Source organism: Balaenoptera acutorostrata, chromosome 3, assembly GCF_949987535.1.
Source record: "Balaenoptera acutorostrata chromosome 3, mBalAcu1.1, whole genome shotgun sequence".
NCBI classification, from domain to species: Eukaryota; Metazoa; Chordata; class Mammalia; order Artiodactyla; family Balaenopteridae; genus Balaenoptera; species Balaenoptera acutorostrata.
The window spans coordinates 118,828,909-118,847,251 of record NC_080066.1 but is presented as its reverse complement, the minus strand read 5'-3'; the positions used below and the strand labels follow the sequence as shown (position 1 = coordinate 118,847,251).

At 37.8% G+C, this 18,343-nt stretch overlaps 1 protein-coding gene and 1 non-coding gene across 4 annotated transcripts in view; both read left to right on the top strand.

Annotated features, from left to right (window-relative positions):
• The window catches only part of SLC25A21 (solute carrier family 25 member 21), a 514,834-nt gene that overhangs the window by 192,545 nt on the left and 303,946 nt on the right, over nt 1-18,343 (top strand). The gene's annotated exons all lie outside the window — the stretch shown is intronic.
• TRNAR-CCU (transfer RNA arginine (anticodon CCU)) lies at nt 10,494-10,566 on the top strand. The gene has a single exon. It is a non-coding gene; the product is annotated as a tRNA-Arg (tRNA).

Below are 18,343 nucleotides of genomic sequence, written 5' to 3'. Positions count from 1 at the left end.
CTTTCATTCCAGAATCTATGAACCACATTATTCATTAAACCTCAAATTTGGCAGTGAATCAGAATCAGCTAGGGAGCTTTAAAAAATACAGATACCTGGGCCCCATCTCACAGAAGTTCCAATTTAGTATGACTGGGTGAAGCTTTTAAAAGCATCAAAAAAGTAGATGTACAACTAGGGGTGAGATTGCAATAAATAATTAACTCCTTGCCAGGTCCTTCTGTGTTCCTACATAGAGCAACCCGATCTGATCAATTGAAACATGATGAAATAGCTTATGCATCTGTTCCATTTTGGCTTCTATATCCTAGATGCCCTTTCCCCTAGGCCAGTCCTTTGAAAGTCACATGCTTTCCTGCTGCCACATTACAAAATATAAGCATCCAATATATGAACTCACCTGTCAGGTATATGGTAGAATGGTGTATATACTAACTGATGTGTGGATACTAACTGTGACCTGTGTAAGAAGCATGTCCTGTTTTATCTGGCTCATGAAATTGTCTTAAGGGTAGATATTCAAATCTGATGGGGAGGCATAATTAGGGGATAAAGACGTATCAGGCAATTTTACCGTTAATCCTCGTAATCAGATAGGCATCCGTAGTTCATTCTACAGATAAGGAAAATAAGTCTCAGTGAGGTTTTACCTCTCTTACTCAAGATTACACAGGTAATAGGTGGTAAGAATGGGACAGGTATGTCTAACTCCAGAGGCTGTGATCTTCCCACAAGGCCATGTTGCTACTAAGAAGGGAAGAAGTCCATTCTGCATAAACAGGGCTTTTCAGGTGTTCCTATGATCATTCTTACACAGGTATGTCTAGTTGGAGATCTAGACATAGATCCATGGATCCATCCATGGTATCCCCCAGGCTCTAGTCCATAATTCAAGAGTCCTTTAACTTGGAACTTTAGAAGAATAATGAAAAGGAATACTTGAGAATGGTCCAGCCCATATGGAAGAACCATGGTAAGGACATGGTAAGACCAGCTTTCATAAACCCATAATTTGTATCACAAATTGTTACTATCTTTTTGGAAAGTAATTTGGCAGTATATATCAGGAATCTTAATTACATTCACATCCTTTGACCTAGAACGTCTGCTTCTAGGAATATGTTTTTAGGGAATAATTATTGGTGTGAACTAATATTGAATAAAAATAATGTTCTTTAGAACATTATGTATAATAGGAAAAAAGTGGACAATCTAAATATTTAGTGAAGGTGAATAGTTCACTATACTTAAGTACATCCATATGATGAAATATTATGTAGCATCAAAAATAATGCTTATGAAGAGATTTTAATGAGGTGAGGAAATTTTAATGATATTATGTGAAAAAAAGATGCAAAACTGTATGGTATGATCTCAGCTATGAAAATAAAGGATGTAAGCATTAAAACCCCAAAATGTTAACAGTAGTTATCTCCAGGTAGTAGGATTATAAATAAGGTTTATTTTTAAATACTTTGTATGCATTTAATTATTTTCTAAAATGATCATGTATTATTTTAATAACTGGGAAACACATTAAAATATACTTATAAAAATAATCATAGAGTTTGGTTAAAAAAAGATTGGACAGAAATAAATTAAGGATAGTAGACCAGAGACCTGAGTTCCAAACAAATCTAAGCAAACTCACCAAAATGCCCTTTATTTTGGTAGAAATCCTTCCTCTCTATTTGGGCTACATTTTCTCCTTGTGTCAAATTAGGGGAATGGATCAAAGTAATGTTAATGATCTTTAATATTTAAAAAAGACTTTACCTTATCACAACCTTGTTATAAATAATCTCTATTTTCTGATAAGAACATAATAGAAGTGTTACCCAATAATTCTCTGGTCTCACTTTTTTTTCTGCCTTGAAACAGTAATCAGGCTGTAGCAGAGATTCCCATGGTGTTTCAAGGGCACCAAGTTTTGTGACATAGGAAAGATCAATCCAGATAAGCATATAGACACATAAAGACAAATTATGGCTGGTTAGAAACTCTGAAGGGCTCCACTACTTAGTACAACTGGATCTGGATAAATTAGAAGGCTAACTTTCAAAGCATTCCTGGTATTGCAAGAAGCCAGTGGAAGTCTTTAAGGGCAAAAGCAAAAAATAGAAACAAAGAATACCCAAACAAACAAAAAACAAATAACACAATAACAAAACAAAACAACAAAGAGTACCCTACCCTCCAAAAAAATTCTTCCCCCAAACACTCAGAGAACTGAAATTGGAAAGGAGAGTAGTAAATGGTGGGATAAGGAGACTTTGAGGCTTGCTGTAATATGAGATTGCTAACCCAAAACTTCTGAATTAGCCAGGATTCTCTGTAGGGGAGTTTACCTGATCTCACACTGATTGTGCCTTAGGCTCCTGGTAGAAGCAAACCCAAATCCTCTTTATAGGAAAGCAACCTCACTGTAGGCCTTTAGGATTCCCACAGACTAAGTCCAATTAGATATGAGATTATAAGGATCAACCAAGCAGATAAGTGGGGGTGGAGGCCCAACAGGGTCAGGACATTGGCTACATAAGAGGGAATGAGCACACAAGTGGATGGATTGAGAATAATGGGAATAAAATTTCTTACTTTTGAAGATGGATGTTACTAATATGAAAAGGGAGAATACAGAGTAAAACCTTGTGGTAGTGAATTGGAATTGCAAGTATTGGTGTGAACTCATGACTTTCAATATATGTTGATAGACATAGAAATAAATACAAATCTAAAAAAGTGTGTATATAGATATGTGTGTGCATGCATGTATTTTGTTGCTCTGTCCACTTGAGAGTGTCTGAGAGAGCTCAGTAGTAAAGAGCACACCTAATACCTAAATCTTGGTTTCTAAACGCCACTCTCCACTAAAAGGAGAGGGCTCTTTGGAGAAATGGTGGATTTCAGGGCTGGGGCAGGGATAGTATAAGATAAGATTAGAATGTCTTATATCAGAAAGTAAGGACATGCTCAAAGAATGATGGGGATGTGAAAAGGACATATAAAACAGTTTGAAGGGGCTCTCACTGGCCAAATCTGGGACAATATGAGCATTAAAATAATGATACTAATGAATTCTATCACATTGAATAGAATAGGAAGCCAGAGTCCTCACTGATATAAATAAATGAATGAATAAATACATGGAGATAAGAGAAAGTTCTTTTTTATAATAGAATGCTGACTATTAAATGTAGAGGAAGTAAATGGGATCATTTCCACTGGACAAATTGCAATTGGGTACAGGCAAGCATGGCTTCTTTGAGTATATAGGGACATTCATCCATGTTTTAACTCCATATTCATCACTTGTTGGTGTAGGTGTTAAAATGTCTGGGTAGCCCCAATGAGAACCCAGAAAGGAAAGGAAATTCTAAAATGTAACAATACCCTCCTTTTTGGGGTACATTATTTCATACTCTTTCCGTTAGTCTCTTTCAAACAATATCATAAGCAGTTTCACATAATACCAGAGTAATTGCAGTTCTTTGTTTACAACATTGTCCCTTAAATAGCCTTGATGGGGCAAATGAAGAAGAGACAATACATTATACAGAATCCAATTAATTTTGCCACTCACTATTCTGAGGTTACTTGGAATGGATTACCCTTAAATACATGGGGTAAGAAAGGCAAAGGTAATATAAACCTATGAGGACAGGGTTTTTTCTGTCTGTTTTGTTTACTGCTATATATTAGCACCTATGCCAATGCCTGGTATATAGTAGGCACCCCAAAACGGCCTATTTGGCCTATTTTGAAGAATTCAAAAGAAATTAGTGTCTTTAATGTAGGCTTAGAAAAGGAAACGAGTATGTTTCCTTAAATAAGGGGGATGTTATTTAGTAAAGTATATCTACATTAGCCAATTAAAAATATCAATCTACTAAAAAATGTACTAGAATCTTTGATGGTTAAGAATACTATTATTCATGTATTCCTGTGCTTTTTTTTTGTATGTGTGGTTAGTTTTTTCCCCCTCTGTGCTTATTTTATTTATTTATTTATTTATTTATTTATTTTTTATTTATTTATTTATTGCTCTTTGTTTCATGTGTGCAAGCCGAACAGAATGAAAATAAGGTTACTGTGTTGTGATTTTTGAATAATATTTTACTATTTTGGGACACTACAAAGTTATTCATTAAGGAGTGTTCACACTAAGAATGATACTATGAATAATACACAATGAATAATTTAAATTCTTAAATGAGTCACACTTTCTGTGATGGTACATTTTCTTTTTTCTTTTCTTTCTTTTTTCTTTTTTTTTTGGCCATGTCACGTGGCATGTGGGATCTTAGTTTCCGACCAGGGATCGAACACGTAGAAGCATGGAGTCTCAAACACTGGACCACCGAGCAAGTCCCTGTAATGGTGTATTTTAAAAGATCTTCCTATATGACATACATTCTTTAAAAATGAGTTTAGAAGATTCCAAAATCAGTTCTACATTCAGTTGGTGCTGAACTTTTACTGCTGCCTATAAGCATTAGGATCACATAATGTTGACAGCAACAGACATTCTCCATGTTTTACAGGCACTTTCCAGAATATTTGACTATATTACTCCAAAAGACATAAAATTATAAGGGATGGCCAATAGAAAACTCAGAGTATTGCTTGCATGACACCAAAACAATCATTCAGTTAAGTAAAAGTGCAAAGACTGAATTCAATTAATAAACAAGCCTATTGGGTATCAAGTGAAGCAAACAGTGTTTTTTGTTTTTTTTTTTTAAGTAGTTGTCACTGTATATACCCAGCCTACACTTCAGGAAATAAATAAAAGGTAAGGAACGACCCCTTCTTCTGTGATGGTCTCATCCTGCAAGCCAGAAAAAAATGTCAGTGACCTTAAGGTTGCCCTGTAGATAATGCTGTTGAGTTAAAGCATTGGACTAGGTCCGGGGGGAATATAATCAGAGGATACACTGTCTCTGCTCTCCAGGATTTTATAGGGGCTCTTTTTGAAAAGGAAATCTCATTGTTTAATGGAGAAAGAGCTTCCAGACAACAGGTTAAGAATTTTTGTTCTCTCTATTTGAATCTCTGTGGCTTTAGAGCTTGCTGGATTATGGGTCTGCAGATCCTTTGTCCTGCGCAAGATTCTCCTCTCTCTGTACAGAGAATCAAAAATGAAGATGTTAGCACTGTATCTAATTTACACAAAAAAACTTTTCAATTGGGTTTTGAGAGCTTGGCCTTTTCTCCATGATCTGTTATTTATTTAACCAATGAAAAGATTATTTTTAGACAGCATAAGCAAGTTTTAAAACATACTACCTCAGCTGGTTGTTTAGATTACCTCACAATCTTCTATATTAATTTTCACTGAAATTTTTGGCTGACTTGTTTTCCAAAATAGTAATATAAGCTCTAAGGTAAAAGACTCCATATTCTACTTAGTTTGAATACCTCAAAGGACCAGGTACTTGGCAAATACTTGGGTTTCGAAAGTACCAGCATCATGGTTTCTAACCGGTTACAGCATATTGTCCTCTTATTGGAAACTGTCTTTTAAAGACTAAGAATAGCTGCTTAATAGCAGTGATTAATCAGTTAGCTAACAAAGCAATGATCCTAGCAACGTTGATGAATGGCTTAGGCACTGACATCATCTAACTCTTTGGGGAAAGGACATTTACTTCCAATCTAGTAGAGAATAACTAAGTCTAAATAGAAAATGATGTACAATACGCAAAACTCAATCTTCCAAGCCAAATAATTGTAGTATTCTAGAGCATACTGAAAGTATGTGGGTATTATATTTTATACTTTTATATTACATTAGATTTTATACTCTACTTTGAGGCATGAGTTATCATCATGAAATAGAATTTACTTATTTATTTATTTATGTGGATGAAAAAAGCCTCCTGCCATATCAGTAAACAAAGGATGTTGTGGCCATCAAGCCATCAGCCGCTGTAGCCACCCCCAACTGTGCACCTGGAGGGGATTCAGGATGGAGAAAAGCAGGATACTGGCCCTAGATAGTTAAGGTGCATATCAAAGGAATGATTTCAATGAGTCCAGACTCTTGCATCTTCCCATACTTAGAAAAGCACTAAATTCATGAACTTGAGATGTCTGGTTTTCTTAAATTAATAGTAATCTTTTGATATTCTGACTACCTGGCTTTTGTTGCAAAGCTCCTGCATATCCTAGGCTCCTCCCTTACCTCTTCAGAGCAGCCCCTCAAAGCCATCTGAGAAGCTGTCTTCCAGGCTTAAGTCCTCAGTTTTGTCCGCCGAATAAAACATAATTCTCAACTTTTAGGTTGTGCATAAATACATTTACATGTATTTATTCATATACATGTATATACCATTATTTATATGTAGATAAGTATTATCCATCAAAATTGTCATCTTAGAATTGTTGCTGCAGTTCTGCCACTGCTCAAAAGTTTTTCTCTTAGAGCTGGGTTGAATTGCAGAAAAAAACAACTAATCACTCATATAGTACTTTACAATCACACCTTGATTTTAACCAAATGGTATCCAGCTTGATCATGTTTTTGCCGATGGTTGCCTCCAAATTTGGATATTTACAAAATTCAAATTAATTCCCAGAAGAAAAACTTCATGACCACCGAGGGGAATATGCAAATTAAAAAAGGAGAAGGAGAGAAAAGCTCTGAGGACATTTCCAAAAGAATTCCTAAAGTGTCTTGTGCAAAGAGGATGTTCCTGATACGCATTTGCCTTAACAAGACCACGACTTTGAAGGAGACAAAACCTGTTTCAGTTTTGAAAATTAAGTAATATCTTTATCTTTTAAGTAATATCTTCTTTCCCTCTTTGGGAATGGTGTGTGGTATAAATAATACTGCCATAGATTATACTATATAATTGATAGTATCTAAGAAAACAAACTTTATTAAAAGATCCCACTTGCATTAGAACATATAGAAAATTATTGTGTGGTAACATTTTCCTCCAAAGGCCGTCTTGCTGTAAGAGAGGAGAAGTATCAACAAACATTCTGTTTTCTCAAGAATTTGGGAGAATTTTTTATTTATTAAAACACTCAGCATTTACTATGTGCCAGTGGGTCTGCAAAGTAAAGAAAATAAGACAGTCCTCCCTCTCTGATCAATCAAAATACCTTATTTATATCAAGAAAAAGAGAGAAAGTGTTCATTTAAAAATGAGCTAAATCTCCTTCTCCCCAAATTACAAAACCCAAATCTAAACTGTTTAGGACAGATTAGGCAATTGATCACTAGGTCAGAAAAATAAACTAAGGAAAGAGGATGGAACAAAGAATTAAATGAAGGTAGAAAAAAATTAGTGCCTTGAAAGCAAAGTCCTAAATAGAGAAGTGTAACATGTTTAAGAGGAAATACAGGTCATGTAAACATTTTGTCCTCCATGTGCACAAAGGGAAAACTTAAGGATTTTGAAAAATTCTGAATAACATTTACTCCCGGGTACATGTGATCTGGCTGAGAAAAAGATGTGAGAGGCTGTGGTGATGATTAGCTGGTGGGAAATGGGGCCCAAGGCCTTGCATCCAGCAGGGAGGCTGGAAGAGATGACTAGTGCTTTTCACACAAGGCTCTCAAAAAAGAGGATTAACTCGCATAGGCAGCAGGTGTGGCAACAAAGCAAGGGGAGCACACCTGAGGTGCAAATCCTAATTGAAACTTGGTTCCTTCTGAAGCCAAGCCTCTGCTGTCCAACCTGGTGCCTGGTGAGCGACTCGGCAATTTCCAAGAACCCCGGTTTGAATCAGCCTCAGCCTGAGGGTGAGGTCCTTCTGGAGCTTGGGATAGCAGGAGAGGTGAGATGCAAATTCTCTCACCATATCCTGACCCCACTTTTCACAGGCACTTCGCATTTGAGTTTTTTTCATCTACAGACCGTGGCTTGTTCTTAAGGAACCGCTAGTCATTTAATTTCAGTGATGCCTAAAATGTGGGCTAAACAAAGTCAAATGATATTATAGGCAACAACAGAGAGAAGTCTGAGAGGTAACTGTGTAGTTTGAGCCTCGTGAAGATACTCGAAATAGGTTAGGGTTTGCCCACTGAAGTTTCTCAGGTCCCTTGGGGACATTCCAACCACTCCTTGCCCAATACTGATCTCACGTTTATATGTTCTCGTGTGACATTTACACAAGGGGGCCCCCACCACTTGTTGGGGACCTGCCTACAATCATTTCTTGGGCTCCTTGCACGTTCCTTCTCTCCTATGCTGCATGATTGGTGGTCTGCTGTACACTGTGCAGATGTTCTCCTGTGCTATTTCATGATTATTTTTCAAGTGGCCTCTTAGTCAAGGGATGGCAGGTCAGCACATGGAAACATCTGCTCTTACCATTTTTCTAAGCAAACAGCAGATGGCATTGCTGCTGTCCTTTTGATCTGGAGCAAAAATTCCCATGGCTAAGGTGTTGGTTTACATTGACGCTGCCTGGTAAGGGACTGCCTGAGGGTCTGCTTCCCCCAACAGTAGCACTGCTTACAGATGTTTTCTCTGGAACTCTCATTTTTAGTTTGTTTCTTCCTGGGACTCTACTTCTGCAGGGTGTCTTGAACTTTGACTCTTCTTTCTGTGCTTGTTGCCTGATCACCTCACTGATATCAGTCATAGTTCCCAGGTTTCTTCCCATTTGTCACCTGTTGGGGTTCTACTCCTGTTGCCAAAGAGGAGACGGAACTGTCAGTCTGGGTCACCTCAGGATTTGAACACTGGATATGTATGTGCCATGGACTAAACAAGGTTATCTGGGAAGTAGCTGAACCACCAAGCTTTTTCTAGGTGCTTGTTAAGCCAAACAAGACCATCTTTTTTTTTTTTTTAACATCTTTATTGGAGTATAATTGCTTTACAATGGCGTGTTAGTTTCTGCTCTATAACAAAGTGAATCAGCTATATGTATACGTATATCTCCATATCCCCTGCTTCTTGCGTCTCCCTCCCACCCTCCCTATCCCACCCCTCTAGGTGGTCACAAAGCACCGAGCTGATCTCCCTGTGCTATGTAGCTGCTTCCCACTAGCTATCTATTTTACATTTGGTAGTGTATATATGTCCATGCCACTCTCTCAGTTCGTCCCAGCTTCCCCTTCCCCCGCTGTGTCCTCAAGTCCATTCTCTACGTCTGCATCTTTATTCCTGCCCTGCCACTAGTTTCATCAGTACTGGTTTTTTAGATTCCATATATGTGTGTTAGCATATGGTATTTATTTTTCTCTTTCTGACTTACTTCCCTCTGTATGACAGACTCTAGGTCCAACCACCTCATTACAAATAACTCAATTTTCTTCCTTTTTATGGCTGAGTAATATTCCATTGTATATATGTGCCACATCTTCTTTGTCCATTCATCTGTTGATGGACACTTAGGTTGCTTCCGTTTCCTGGCTATTGTAAATAGTGCTGCAATGAACATTGTGGTACATGTATCTTTTTGAATTATGGTTTTCTCAGAGTATATGCCCAGTAGCGGGATTGCTGGGTCATATGGTAGTTCACAAGACCATCTTAAAATTACCTTTTTAACAGTTGGATTCATAAAGCTTTAATGTTTGTGTTCCTTTAAGTCTATACCCATTGAACAACTATTATCTTTACAAACGTTGCAAATATACAAAGAAATTTCTTCAACTTTGTTTTCTAGTTGGAGTGCTAATGTGTTGGAAGAAAAAAAATCTTACAATTTTTCCTAGTTATATTGGATTTTCAATGGATATTTTATTGTAATATAACCTTTAGTCATCTGTTGTGCTTCTTCATTCTCTAGCATCTTTCTTTGGTAGGGGTGTTTCTTCTTTGATGTCATCAGTCAAGACCTTTATGTATGTCTTTACTTCTTCTTCCTAGTCTATATATCCTGCGAAGAGTTCTAGGAAGCTTCAATTTCCTCATCTGTAAAATGGAGATAATTATTTTCCTTATAGAATTGTAGTGAGGATTAAATGAGATAGTGTGTGCCTAGGGAGTGCTTTCAAAGTGGCAGTCATCATCATCTTATTCTTCATCATCGTTCCATCATTAGTAGGTCAAGGAGTCAGAAGACGCAGCTTAATCATTTCCCTGCTGAAATGTTGGGCACTATTATTATCTCTTCTTTCTCACCGTAGGTCCAAGTTTGATTGCCTTTTAGTATACTACTTGATTTCTTGTTTTATGTATTCCAGCTCTGCATTAATTTTTTTATATCCCTAGAGAACTATACTCAGATATAGTTCTTGAAATGTTTTTGGTCTTACGTGATATAAATATAGCTTTCTGGCTCAAGAATCCCCAGGTTCATACTTATGACTTGAACATAGTAATTATCACATTTAAAGATTTATTCTAATCTTTGCCTTTGGTTTTTAGCAAAAGAAAAAAACTACAGCCATACAATTAAACCCTCACAGAGAGATTGAAATACATTGAAACATGCTGCAGAGAGAGTCCATGCCTTTCCATGTATTCTCAGTTTGCTACTCTCTCCTCAGAGTTCCAGCCCCTCAAAATGGCAGGCATGGGACTTCCCTGGTCGTCCAGTGGGTAAGACTCTGCACTCCTAATGCAGAGGTCCCAGGTTTGAACCCTGGTCGGGGAACTAGATCCCACATGCATGCCGCAACTAAGAGTCTGCATGCTGCAACTAAGAAGCCCATGTGCCGCAACTAAGACCAGGCACAGCCAAAACAAATAAATAAATACATATTTCTTTTAAAAATGGCAGGCATGTACGCACGTTGATTGCTTCTTGTGTATCAGGTGGCCTGGCTATGGTAGCTCCATTCAATTTAAGTTTTATGCAGCTACTAATGTCTGTTATATTCTTGCAAATCAGACTTCAAAATGGCCCAGTTTTTAGGGTATGTAAATTTTTATAGCAAAGTATTTGGAGGCTTAGGAAATATAAACTTTTAGAGTATTTGGCAGCCGCCTGAAGTGATTAGAAAAAAGAAATAATATGTGTGCCTACTGTTTTTTAAGACAAGTTCTCAAATGTAGAAGAGTTGTCAAAATGAAGGTCTTGGTACATGCCACTCTTTCAGAATTATATTAGCAAATAAAAAGGGAGGAGTAGAGGGGATATTTAAGAGAAAGTATGAGTCATAATTCTAACAAGAAAAGGCAGTCACCAACTTTGTGTGGAAACAATGTAGGAGCACGTCTGTTAATGTCTAAGTCATTCTAGAAGTTGGGATTACCAAGAGTCAGTAAACTTTAAATACTGGTGATTAGTTTACGTAACACTGGAAAAACAAATCTCCTTCTATCTTTCAAACAAATATTTCTGGTGAGCCCATCCCAGTGTTCTTTTATTTCACTTCCACTCAACTCTTTTGGAATTTGTCAAATCTTCTTATTCAAATGTTGCTGTTTTTTTCCCCTCATGTGTAGCCTTAGGAATAAGGCTGTCCCCGAAAGAGGTTTACCCATTCTTAGCTAACTTCTTTCTTAATTTAGTACCACATTTGACTTTGTCCTTGAAAATTTTGATTTGAAAATTCGATTTGCCACACTTCCTTCTCCTGCCCCAGTTAGGCCTGATCTTTATCCTTTAAATGAATGCTCTTGCGCTGTTTCCTTCCCCCTTTCCCCTGAGAGCTTTCAGTTCATTTCTCCATTTACTTTGTTTCCTTCGATCTTTACAACTATTTTGCAATCCAGTTGGATCAATTTAACTGATTAATATTAACACGTTATAACTTGTTGTACTTTCAGTTTAATTCTCATGGTAAAAACCGTTCCTCTTACTAGTTATGTAGTCTTTCCTGAATCAGGAAATTGGTCAGTTTTCCACTCGAGGTTAACTCCAAAATTGGCCCTGCCTCTCTCCTGAACTCGAATCTGCCTTTCTCATCTGCTGCTGAACATCAGTTACATCGGTGTCCCTCCAATGCTATAAACTCATCATGTCCCCGTGTTTGGTAATGGAACCACTCAGTTATCCTAGCCAGCAGATTTGGTGTTTTCTCCCGCTTATGCTTCCTCTTCTTGTTACACATTCAACTGGTCACCACATCCTGTAAGTCAGCTTCCGGTGTGTTTCTCTCGTTGATGTGCTCAGTTCCACGCTTATGTCACTGAATTCATTCAACCCCTCACCACTTTTCTCCTCCTCCATTGTTCCCGACTTACAACTCATCCCCCTGCCGTTACCACCACCCCACACATGTCCCACCCTCAGCTGCCCTGCCTCCTGCCACTGCCAATCCAAGATACACACAGCCACCAGATTTTTCTTCCTAAAATGTGGCTCTAATAGTTGTTTATTTCTGCCCCAAATCCTTCAGTGCCTCTCTGCTGCCTACTACCTCCCTCCCCAATCACTACCTGCAAGGACACTGGTCATTCTTCAAGACCTGCTCCAGGAAGCCATCCTTGGCTCTGCCATATTGCTTCCCAAGCCTGCTGACCATCTCACTTTACTTGTTCCTCTTGCCTAGTCTGTCAACCTCTATCTCCTGTTATAGCTTATTGTATTGCTTTCTTTCTTTCTTTTTGGCTAGAATTTAAGATCCATGAAGGTGACAACCATTGCCTTAAATATTCCTGTATTCTTCATGGTGCCCAGCATAAAGCCTAATACACGCTTGGTACTTGATAAATATGTATATGTTGAAATATATATATATATATATTTACATATATAATATGTATATAATTAAATTTTAATCTCCAATATCTTCACTTATTTGTTACTTTTTTTTTTAACATAATACTCACACCTAGTGTTTCTTTACTTTTGCAACACTCCAAGACTCAGGACCTCCCCTTCCCAACCAGTTCTTATACTTTGCACAAGAAAGTGAGAAAGAATCCCTCAAAAGCCTGTTATTATCACACTTGGATTAATGAGGAAATGCTGAAGGAACTCAGAAAGTTCATTTCAGTTTGCCTTGCCTGGCGAGCTTACATATTTACCTGAACTTTAAAAATCTGGAAGAGCTTTATTTGCTTATATATTTATCTCCTCTGCCAAAAAGTCTTTGAATCCCTACAGGCAGGGACTGATTGAGTATATTCAATGTGTAAATGTTGAATATACAAATGAATGTATAAATATAGACTGTATAAATGTAAAAGAAGCTGGACATTTTAACGTAACTTCTTTTAAGAGCTCTTTGAAGAGTAAAAGATTAGTCATATGACTAATCTGTAGTAATTTGTTACCTTTACTTTTAGTTCAGCACAAGGATACCTGCATGAAAATATTAGGTTAAACTACATGAAACTGATATTTGAGCATTTTAACAAAAACAGCAATTTTACGTGGCTCGACCTATGGAGGTATGGAGTGGCATCAGTCTTGAATCACTAGAACTTAATGTTTGTACTTTGGATCTGTGTACATCTTGTTCTTTCTTCTCCCTAAACTGGTTTGTTATTTTACTTTCGATTCAGCCTATAGAGACAAAATGCTAATTAGTAATGCTACTTGTTAGTCATTACTGGTAATTATTGGCTTAATTCCCTGCAGTTATAGGTTCATATTAGTTCATAATTAGTTGGTTTTATTATACCAGTAATTAAAATAGAAAATTAATTATTTCCTTTTCTTTGATGTTGGCCTAAAGGTATATACATGCCATGTCATGACTCTGACTCAGTAACTTTCATGCATGTTGGTGAATTATGCTCTTAAGCTCATCCATTCATTGACGATTCCATCAGCAAGTGTTTCTTGAGCACCTACTCTGGGCATACGACCTCAAACAACATAGGGCTCCTGGCCTCAAGGAGAGATGGTATGAAAAGTGCCTGGCCTACGATCTTTGCTCAACTGACAGTCGCTGTGATAATCGTTATTGTGATGGTGGTCACAAACCCAACTGATAGTTAGCTATATTTTAAGAATTGCTCTTCATAATAAAAAAATTATTGTTATACTTTTTTTTTTTTTTCCCTTCTGACATTTTCATGACTAAGGAGAGTGAGAAGAATCTAGAGGGGGCGTCATTAAGTAAATGCTCAATTGTGACAACTTTAGAGGAATTCATTTGGATCTCTGCTCAAGGTGTGCAGAGACAATGGGATCTGGAGCCTCTTCCCTCTTTCTGCTCTTCCCCTGCTGGGCACTAAAGCACATGAGAAGTATTTCCCCTGTGAGAGCACGGCTCAAAACCTGTACCACCAAAACGGTCCTGCTTGCATCTGCCTCTGTCGCCTGCTTGGGATAGAAGATTTGAAGTACAGAAGTGAGTGTCTAGGCCTTCTTTGGACTCTAATACTGAGCTTGGTTGGTGGTAATAAAAACTAGAGTGTGATTTCAGGCCCCCAAGTATCGAGTAGATTCACTGTGGTCCAGCCCCTCATTTCACAAAGGTCTTCCATAGCCCACAGGGGAAACCAGATTGTGAGACAAGATAGCAAAAGCTAAACAAACCTATTGCCGCTCCTGGAAAAGCAGCTTAGCTCGCAAGCTCTAGAGCAGGACCTGGAACACCAACCTTGGGCATGAAAGACCACATATTTATTTATTTATTTATTTATTTTGTTTCTGCTTTGTATGTAAGTCATGTTTCCCAAAATTTAATTGTGATTGTTACCCAATTATTCAGAAGAGGAAAAAGCTAAATTTTCCAGTATACTTTCTTAATTTTTATACTTTTTCTGATGCCATCCTTTGATTTTTATGTCTCTGCAACTTCGTAATTTAAAAAAATCAAGGCTGAATGAACTCTAAAGGCCTTTGTTCTTATTAGATTTATTAATCCTGCTTTATTGAGAAGACTTGACCCCGTGGTTGCATTATCTTGGGATCAGGATATATTTCCCTATATTTTCTTTGATATATGTACAGTAAAATACCAGACCCTAAAATAAAATCCCTTGCTGGGCCTCTTCACCCTGGGAAAGAATACACTTTATGGCCAGATGGAATGGCATCATGTCTCACTACTGGGGTAGCACAGAAAGGACAACATCACTGAACGCTATCCATTCTCATTCAGCGGAGCCTCCTTAGTTTTGTCAGGTGCTGTAACTTGGACCCAACACTGAGCTGCAGCTCAGGAGACAAAACAGTTGGAAAACTTGGGGAAAGGCTCTAAGGGTCAGTGAAATTTACTGTGGGCAGCTGCTGCTTCAAAGCCACTCTCTGTGCAGAAGCCTATTAAGAAGTAGTAGGTTACGTTCCTGCCGTTTCCCCCAGCATGATGGATGATGCTCTGAAAAGAGAAAAGACTTCCTGTTCCACAGAGGTGGCTTTCCTTTAAGCCTGCCTCACTGTGTTTCTCAGGCTCTCTCCGTTCCGTTTCTAACCATTGAATTCACTGCTCCACTACATTTAATAATAACCTGGGTTTGTCAGGAATGACTGACTGTGACTCACCAGTGACTGCTTGTCAATCAGCAGGACCTCCCACTCTCAGACAAGGGGCTTAGCTGTGCTGCCCGTGGAGGGGAGAAGCTCTGTGAGGGAAAAGAATCAGGTTGCATATGGTCGAATAACAGAAGAAGAAGTGGCTTCAGCGTTTGCTTGACCTCCTTTGCCTTCAGAAGCATTTTCACTTTACCTCATGTAAAGAAATTATTCCTCCCTGGCCTTCTCTCAGGCCCTGGTAATTGCCAAGCTCACTCCTACCTTTTGTACAGGCTGTTCCCTCGACTATGCATGCTTTTCCCTCCTTGCTTTGCTTTCTTAACTGCTACTCATCTTTCCATTCTCAGATTATGAGAGAATCCACCCCCCCCCCCCCGCCCACTTCTTGCTTAGGTCAGAGCTCCCAGCTCAAGATGTCCATAGGACAATGTCCCTTCCTTGGCCGCAGAGTTCCAGTGACCATTCAATGGATGTCTTTCTCACTCTCTATGTTATTAAGTACTGTGGGTCTGTCTGTCTGTCTGTCTCTCCCTCCCCTCCCCCCCCACACACCATTGCACAATGCCTGTCCTCCCTGCCCCAACTTCAGGTTCCTCAAGGACAGGGATGGTGGCTCCCAGTCTGCATCATTTTTACTTCCATTGCCCACTACTCAATGCATGTTTCTTGTGGCTGCATACAGTGACATTTAATTTCTCTGTCATTAGGAAAGCAGAAACTTGTCATTATATCCTTTCCACAGGCATAAACAGATACACAACATTCATGGTATGAGGTACCTTTTAAGAGCAAAACCAAGTTGCTTGCTTAGTAAAAAGCATAGCAACCCCTCTTTTTGTGGATGGGGAGAGATGGTTCATAACTAATGGATTAAAAAAAATCCAGTATTTTCAGATCAAATGAATATACATATTTCGAATAAATTCTCTCTTACTGACCCTATCAAATAACGGTTACCAAGTGCTGGTTATTGTTTAGTACAGTCCTTTGCTGTTGTATGGAGATGACTAACATAGATAAAATCCCTGCCCTCCTGAGGCTTATCATCTAAATAGGAAACATCAGATAAAGACCAGAGAAGAAAGTGTTCACTTGTGGGAATGTGAGAGAATCACAAACATGAAGGAGAGGAAAGTTTAATTCTCCCTCCTTCTACAGGGTCAGATCTGTGGACTCAAGAAAGATAAAAATGTAACTGACCCTTGGTTAGTGGTGATTTATATAGACCTACAACCCATAAATCTTGTGATTTCAGTCAAAAATTAACCCAATATTCAAAAGGAAAAGAAGTCAAGATTCCTTACAAGATTTTGGGGGTGGCAGCAGGTGCATTTTGTTGACGTTTGTATTTAGCTAGAGCTAAGGAGTTAAGTATTTAGGGAAATAAAAATTCACACAGAGGTTTCCTCTTGCTGTATGATTTAGAGGCTTTGCATTCCCTGTGAAATCCCTGCAGGAGCTTCTAAAGGAGAGGTCAGGAAAGGAGGAGTGCAAGGGATAAAGGTCTGGTCCCCCCAGTCCTCCAACCAGAAGGGCTCTGTGTTGAAACCTTCATTTTAGAATTTTAGAATCTCATTAGAAGAAAGAGTTCTGCTGCCATGATTCGCTAACTTTTGTTTAAACTGCAGAATTCAAGAATTCTTGCGCAGGGCAAATGACAGTAGTCAGTGAATTTGAATGTTGGAGGCCAAGAATGTTAGTAAGCTGGGAGGTGTGAGTATAATATGTAGACAGATACGTAGTCACATGTCCTATAAGAAAAGCAAGGAATTGATAAGATCGTAACACTGATCCACTGATCAGTGAGGACTTTAGGTCAGGCTGTGCTGAATCTACTCCAGCACACACAAGGGCTCTTCTTTGAGGTATCTGAATTGAGTAGAAAGAGACTCTTGAGCAGTTCCTTTGATCAACTCGGGAATTTCCTCTAACATGCCTTCGCGTTGCTTAGAGGTTCATTCTCTATGGTGGAAATGGGAGTTGTTGGAATGTCTGGGAAGTCATAGATCGCTGTGCTGATGGGAAACTCCCCCTCTTCCCTTTTTTGGATACTTTCTTGTAATGTTTCTTTAGAGATAACAAATGAGGCAGAAGAGCAGAGGAAAGAGAGAAGTCACCTTGAAAATGGAGATTCAGCTGTTTCTCATGACTGTGACACCTCTGAGCCATCCACTTTCTTATGTTCTACGTAGTTTCTATCCCAAACCAAAAGTATGTTTACAAATTGTTGTCAGACAGGGCTCTCTTAGAGGCTATGATTTATTTTTATGTTTAAGTATCATATTAAAATATTATATTAACTAAAATAAATTATATTAAACTAAATGAAAATATTATATTAAATGAAAATACAATATTTCATAAGAATATGTAAATTATTTGTCATAATTTAATGAGAATCTGTTAGAGTAAGAGAGTGGGGAATAAACTCAGAAGGAAAATATTTCTGGTCTAGTGTACTCTAAAAAATATTGGACTTGCTCCAGAATATTTTACTTTTATTTTTGATAGGAATAAATAGGAATGCTATAGTTCTTACTTGGAAAGTATGTCTATATATAGTGTGTGTGTATTTATATACCAAAACCAAGTGAGATTATTCAAACATTGGAATGTTAGAGATTATAAAATTCTCTGTAAATTTCACTGTCTCATGGGGTCTTTGTTCTTTGTTAAAAATTAAGAAATTTAAAGGTCTATTGACAATCCTCAAAAATAATAAACATTTGAATCTTAAATTATCAAAAATCATAACCAAGATTCACTGATCTGGTTGAGGGGAGATTCATTTTTAAAAGAATATAGCCTAAGATTTTTAATTTAGTAGAGTGGAAAAGATGGATAATAACTGTAGAATTGTGAATTTATTATGTTTACGTGGAAAGTCATGATGATTGTGATATGAAATAATGATGTCCTTTGATTAAAGCATAAATCTATTCCATAGGTCAGGATCAAAAGGCAGCATTTTCACCTTCAATTTGATCAATTCTGAGGATTCCAAAAGAGAAACAAAGCTAGCAAATATTAAAAAAAAAAAATCAAATTAGCACAT